This window comes from Equus przewalskii, chromosome 4 (assembly GCF_037783145.1).
Source record: "Equus przewalskii isolate Varuska chromosome 4, EquPr2, whole genome shotgun sequence".
Taxonomy (NCBI): Eukaryota; Metazoa; Chordata; class Mammalia; order Perissodactyla; family Equidae; genus Equus; species Equus przewalskii.
In genome coordinates, this window is record NC_091834.1 from 7,501 (window position 1) to 14,169 (window position 6,669).

The 6,669-nt window shown below is 49.5% G+C and overlaps 1 long non-coding RNA gene across 1 annotated transcript in view; it reads left to right on the plus strand.

Annotated features, from left to right (window-relative positions):
* The window catches only part of LOC139082737 (uncharacterized), an 8,552-nt gene extending 2,280 nt beyond the window's left edge, over positions 1 to 6,272 (plus strand). Inside the window, exon 3 of the long non-coding RNA XR_011538925.1 lies at positions 1,956 to 6,272. This is a non-coding gene — a long non-coding RNA (uncharacterized lncRNA). The remainder of the gene's footprint in view (positions 1 to 1,955) is intronic.
* The last annotated feature ends 397 nt before the right edge of the window (positions 6,273 to 6,669 follow it).

Here is a 6,669-nt window from a genome sequence, read left to right on the forward strand (position 1 = left end):
TATTACACATAGCGTAAGGTCCATGCTTCTTGTTGGAAATGGCAGGATTTTCTTCTTTATCATGGCTGAATAATACTTCATTTTATTGTACACTCCGTCCTCCACATGCGTTCTTCTGTCGGTGGACGCTTAGCTTGTTTCCATGTCTCAGCTATTGGGAATAATGCCGTGATGAACGAGAGTGCAGCTCTCTCTTTAAGGCCCTGATTGCGTTTCCTTCAGATACGTGCCCAGAGTGGGGCTGCTGGCTTAGGTGGTAGCATTACCGCCATAGCTGTAGCTAACACCTCTATGATGTCGTATAATTACAATTTTGTTGCGGTGAGCACATTTAAGAACTAGTTCCTCAGTCATTTTAAGCATATAACGCAGTGCTGTCGTCTGCAATCACTGTGCTGTGCGTTAGATCCCCAGCACGTCCTCATCTTCTAATTGCAGGTCGGGGCCCTTTAACAGGATTTCCCCAACAATCTACCTCTTACCCCCGGTAACCAGCATTCTACTCTGTTTCTGTGAGTTTGGGTTTCTTAGAGTCCACATGTAGGTGATATCATACAGTATTCATCTTTCTCTGGCTTATCTCACTGAGCAAAATGCCATAAGTATATATGTGTATATAGCACATCATCTTTATCCATTAATCCGTCGATGGACACTTAGGTGAGGTCTATATCCTGGCTGTTGTGGGTAGTGCTCGTGCTCTGTTCTTCCATTGATGGGCATCAGGTGGTCTCTGCATCTTGGCTGTGGTGGGCAGTGCTCCGTCACTGCTAGGATCCCTCATGTTGCCCTTTTATCGTCTCACCCTCCCTTCCTGCCCCGTCACCTCTGGCAGCATTTCGTCTGCTTCCTGTCTCTCTATTTTGTTGTTTCAGGAATGTTATATGGACGGGATCGCGTAGTGCATAACCTCTCTGCGTTGTCCATCTTCATGCTGGGTAACGTCCTTGGGACCCATCCCTGCTCTGCCTGTGTCCCTGGGGGACCCCTTCCTGCTGCTGCGTAGTGTTCTGTGGTGTGGATGGACCACAGTTTGTCAAATGTCCTCTTGCTTGTGTCCAGTGTTTTGTCTGACAAATAGAGTGGCTGTGAGCACTTGTATAGAGGCTTTTGTGTGAACATAGGTCATTTCTCAGGACTAGATGCTCAGGAGTGCAGTTGCTGGTTCGTATGGTGGTTGTATGTTCAGTTTTATAAGAAACTGCCAAACCCTTTCCAGAGTGGCAGCACCATTCTGCATTCCTGCCACCTTCTCCCCGGCATTGGTGTCACGGTGTTATGTTCATGCTGAGCTTGGGTGTGTGGTGTGGAAGTGCATCATGGTTTTACCCTGTGTGTCTCTAGTGCTGATGACGTGGACCTGGTCACGTGCTTTGGGCCTAGTGTGCGTCTCGTCAGGGGAGGTGCCCCCTCAGCCCGTGCTGTCTTCTGGTTGAATTGTTGGATCCTGTTGAGTTGCGAATGTTCTGTGCATGTTCTAGATGCTGATTCTCCGTCAGTGTGTGATTCGCAAATGTTCTCCCAGGTCAGTAGCTGTCTTTCCATCCTCTTTCCAGCATCTTTGTCACGGCGCAAACGCTACATTTTAATGCGGTCCAGCTGAGAGATTTTCCTCTTAGGGCTGGTCCTTTCGGTGTCAACTCCAAGAAGTCTCTGCCTAGTCACAGGTCTTGGTTTTCTCCGATGTTTTTTCCTAGAAGTTGTATAGGTTCCCGTTGATCAGATGAGCTGATGGGGCTCTCACCCAGAGAAGGGTGCCGTGATCACGACCACGAATCTGACTGGACTCCAGCTCTGCAGCAGGGCTGTGAGAGGGGCAAAGTCTGTCCAGCTTCACCGAGCCTGCCTCAGAGAAGCCACAGGGCATCACATGCCCTGCTCCCCACCTGCCACTCAACAGGAGTCCAGTAGTGCCTGCATCCTAATTAACTCATACTTCTGTTTTGTTTTTGCAGCTTTTTCTTCTGGAAAACTTCAGATATACACAAAAGTAGGCAAAACAGTGTAATGGCCACCCCCCCATGTGCCCAACTTCAACACTTGTCAGCTCATCCCACCTCCTCCCTCCCCCTTTCATAGTATTTTTTCAGTTTTTTCATAGAATAGCACACACACTGAAAAGTGCTCGTGTCCTAAGTATGCACAGGGTGAGTTTTCACACTGTGACCTCACCTGGTAAAGATTCTGGTGCCCACTCTGACATCCGTTTAGGGTGGCGGTGTTCCCACCCCACCAAGCAGTTCCCTGACACCTGACAGTTCCCTGACAATTCAACTCAGCTCTGACCTCTCTGCTGGAGCCAGTATCAGATTCCACAGGTCGAGGCCTCAGTCCCATGAGACAGCCTCCACTTCAGATGCCAGGCACAACTCCAGATTGTCACCTATGCTTCTGACCAACAGGCTATAAATCAGAGGTTGGCGTGACCTGCTCTTTGGGTTTGATTAATTTTCTAGAGCAGCTCACAGGACTCAAGAAACCAGTTTACTTGCTAGATTACTGGTTTTTACATAAGATGTTCAGATGCGAATCAACGGCCAGATGGAGACACACAAGACAAGGTCCCTGAGAAGGAGCTCTGTCCTCGTGGGGTGTGGGGCATGGCAGGTGGCATGTGTAAACATTTAGTTCACCAACCTAGAAGCTCTCCAAACCTCTTTTGGGTTTTAGGTTTTTATGAGGCTTCATTATCTCAGCATGATTGATTAACTCATTGACCATTGGTAATTGATTCAACCACCAGCCCCTGTCCAGTCCCGTCCCTGGAAATCAAAGTTCCAGCCCTCTAATCATGGCTGGTTCCACTGGCCACCAGCCCTCACCCTTAGGGGCTTCATAAAAGTCACCTCATTAGGATAAACCCAGCTGCGGTTGAAAGGGGCTTGTTATGAACAGCAAGACACCCATTTCACCTTTATGGTCTGAAGAAATTTCAGGAGTGGAGGACGAGAGACCCAATATTGTAACAAAAGATGCTTCCATTGCTCTTATCTCTCAGGAAATGCAACGAACTTCAGGAGCTGTGAGCCAGGAACCACAGAGGAAGACCAAATATATAGAGGAAATATATTTTCTCATCTGAATAAGCAGATACTGCCTTCTCATAAGTCACCATATCGCTCCTGGATAGCCTGTACTCGGATCAGGAGCCCAGTATTATCAGCACTCACAAGCCCCTGCGGCCCCTTCCATCACTGCTCTCGAGCAACCTCTGCCCTGACTCCTCATGAAGGACAGAGGCTAGTCTGCTCGTTGGCTGTTGAGGTGGTGGCAGAGCGTGGCGTGGCAGGCAGTGGGTGAGTCAGCAAACCTGGGTTCAGAATGGGCCCCAGCTGGTCATGTGACGGTGGCAGTTATGCAGCCTCCAGGAGCCTCAGTCTCTCTTTTACGCAGCGAGGACCGTGCTAGAGCTGCCAGGTTGCTGTGAAAATCGTTCATAACATGCTCCAGGGCCCAGCCCTGGGCTCAGCATGTAAGGAGCGTCAATCATCATCATCGTCATTGATGTTTCCAATTCTGCACCTGTGGTGAGACAGGAGGCGGCCTGTGGCCCTGGCAGGCGTGTGAAGCTGTGGCGAGAGCTGTGGACAGCCGGGGCCTTCAAGACAGCTGACACTGCTTTGTGGCATCCTGGAGAAACTACCCTGCACCAGACTGTTAATTATCTCGAAAGACGACCTGAGGTATAGTGTCACTGACACAGCAGGTGTGAGAGAGGGCACAGGATGGCCTCCTGCGGTCAGCAGAGATGGTTCAGTGGGAGAAGACGTCCCCTGGGCTTTCTGTGCTGATGGGGCCATGCAGCTAGTCTGTACAATTACTGAAAAGGCGGTTTAATTACCTTCTCATTTTCTTTTGTGTATATTCTATAGCTTTTTCTTTGTGATGTCTATGGGTTTTACACTTAACACCCTAAAGTTATAACGCTGGAATGTCAATTTTATACCAGCTTCACTTCAGTAATGTACAGAATCTCAGCTCCTATACAGCTCTCACTCCACCCCATCTCAGTTATGAGTATCACCAAATTATATCTTTCAGCAGTGTGTCTCCAAAAACATCCTAATAATTGGGTTTTTTAACACTTAGTCTCTTAATGTAGAACACTAACACGGGAGTTACGAACCGAAGTTTCAGCAGCACCAGCTTTTATCGTCGTACACATGTGCACTCTGACCAGGATCTTGATTTCTGCGTAAGGCGTCGAGTTACTGTCCGGTGTCCCTTCGTTTCAGCCTGACAGACCCCTTCACTGGAGGGCGGGTCTAGTGGACAGAACTCTCTCAGCCTTGGTTTCTGTGGGAATGTCTTAATTTCTCCCTCATTTTTGAAGGATGGTTTTGCCAGATACAGGATTCCTGGTTGCGTTCTTTTTTCCTTCAGCACTGTGAGTACATGAGCCCAGGCCATCTGGCCTCCAAGATTTTTGTGGTGAGAAATCACTCATGGTCTTACTGGGGACAATGTGATGAAAGCTCTCTTCCGTCAGCTTTGTGAATGGGAATGATGTCCCTTCTCATGTCTTATGCAATGGAGCGTTTTCCTATAGTATCATAACGTCCTTAAGATGTAGGATCCTTGTGAATTTAAGGGAAAGGAACTGAATATTTTAAGTGTAGACACTGTGAGGTCTTTAAAAGCCAAAAATTGTTACATATTTTTAAATTAGGAATGAAAAGGCCACTGAAGCATCCTACAGGTTTTAATTTCTGGTAAAGTAAATATCACTCTCTAATCTCCCACATGAGTAAGAAGCTCTTTGGGGTCCTATTTTTAAGAGTAAAGGGGTCTTGAGACCGAAAGATGAGAAAACCTCTGTAGTTCATCCCCAGCCTTGATTGTCCATTTCTCACACTGACCTCATAAGGAGCCACCGTGATGGAATTAAGAAAACCTACACAAAACTCTGGCCAGGCCTAGGTTTTTGGTCTTTTATAGTGCAGGAAGCTAATTTTTGGTGACCTGTAGGCAGACCACAGCCAGCTTGTTTTCTCCTTCTTTGCCCCATTTTTTATTTTTTTCTTTTCATTTTTTTATTGTTTTCTTTTTTCCTTTCTGATTATTTTTGTCTTTTTCTCATTTTTCTTCTTTTATTTTTCTCACTTAATTTTTTCTTTTTCTCAATTTTTCTTTCCTCATTTAAAAATGTTTTTTCTTCTCATTTTCTTTAAATTTTTATTTAGTCTTGTTAGTGTTGTTAGTACAGTTAATGTTGTTGCTATTATTTATTAGCATAGTAAGCACAGGTGGCCTTGTTAGTCGTTAGCACACGTCGTTTTGTTTGCTAGCATCTTTAGTTAGCATAGTTGGTGTAGCGAGCGGGTCACCATATGCTTCCAGGCTTTGCACCGCCTCCACTGAGGGGCGGCCTCGTATTCATGGTTCTGAGCTCCTCAGGGCCATCGGGGAGAGCAGGTGCTCCACGGGGAGGCTGGGCCAGCACATCCCGATGGCCAGAGCAGTGGTGGCAGTGAAAGACGTCGCGAAGGACGAGCAGGGCTTCTCCAGAGGGCTGGAACTTTGCCACCAAGTCTGCAGCCTGAAGGCCTTGCGTTACTGGAATATTGCTGAGTTGTTTGAAGTGACTGACACAGAGCAAATGTTGTATCTCGTCACTGAGCACGTCGGCGTACAGGGGAGACCTGTACCATCACCTGGTAACGCACGGCTGGTGACAGAGGAGGAGGCTGAGGAATGTTGCGGCAGCTCCTCTCGGCCCACCAGTGCTGCCATTGCAAGGGCATCGTGCACCAGGACGTGAGGCTGGGACGGTGCTGCTGGACGCCAAGCTCGGTGTGAAGCTGGTAGACATTCTGCCTCAGCGCTGTGGTCCTCACCACAGGCTGAGCAGGGCCCCACAGCCCCTGGTGCAGAGGACCAGCAGCCTGTGAGAAACCGGGAGTGGGGGCCGAAGGCCAGAGGGCCTGCCCGTCCCCTGCCCGGCTGGGAGTGGAGGACTGACTGCCCCCCAGCCCAGCCCCCCAGCGTGGCCCCGGGGCCTCCCCCTCCCGCCGCAGCAGCAGCTGCAGCAGTGAGCCCAGGGAACCAGCTGCCCCAGCGTGTGTCCTGCGGGGATGCTCCCCGCACACAGGGCAGCCTGATGGGGCCACCGGCCTCTCACTTCCGGTCCAGCCAGGCCGGCAGGTGGGGGGCCACTGGGGGCTGCTGGGAGGTTCTTCAACTTGATAAGACGCTTGTGTTTCTGTCTCTCCAGCAAGTAAAGGATCTCTAATGTAAATTAAACTATTGAACTTGTCAAAGATGCTGTAAAAGGGCCCGTAGTTCATTTGTTCTTCATTTGTTTGTGCTAAGTGTCTGCCAAGTGTTTGAGGGCTCGTTTAAAATAAGATGTATTAATGAGAAATGGGAGGTTCAGTGAGGCCAACAGACCAGCGGATGATGGCCATTGACAAGACAGTTTGTTGCTCACAGTTCCCGAGGAAAGGGGCACGCCACGCAGGCCACACGGGAAGCTCGGGGCAGTCAGGGCCGAGGGAGTGGGGCTGTGGGCAGGAGCCTTTCCTGTGGGTTCTGCGGGAAGGAGCAGCGAGGCGGGTGAACAGGCTCAGGACTGGCTCGTCTGAACAACTTCACAGGCTCTGTGGCCTCGTGCTGCCCTAGATGTCTGGTGCCCGCTCTGGGTGACGGGCACGGGGACAGTGGCCAGAG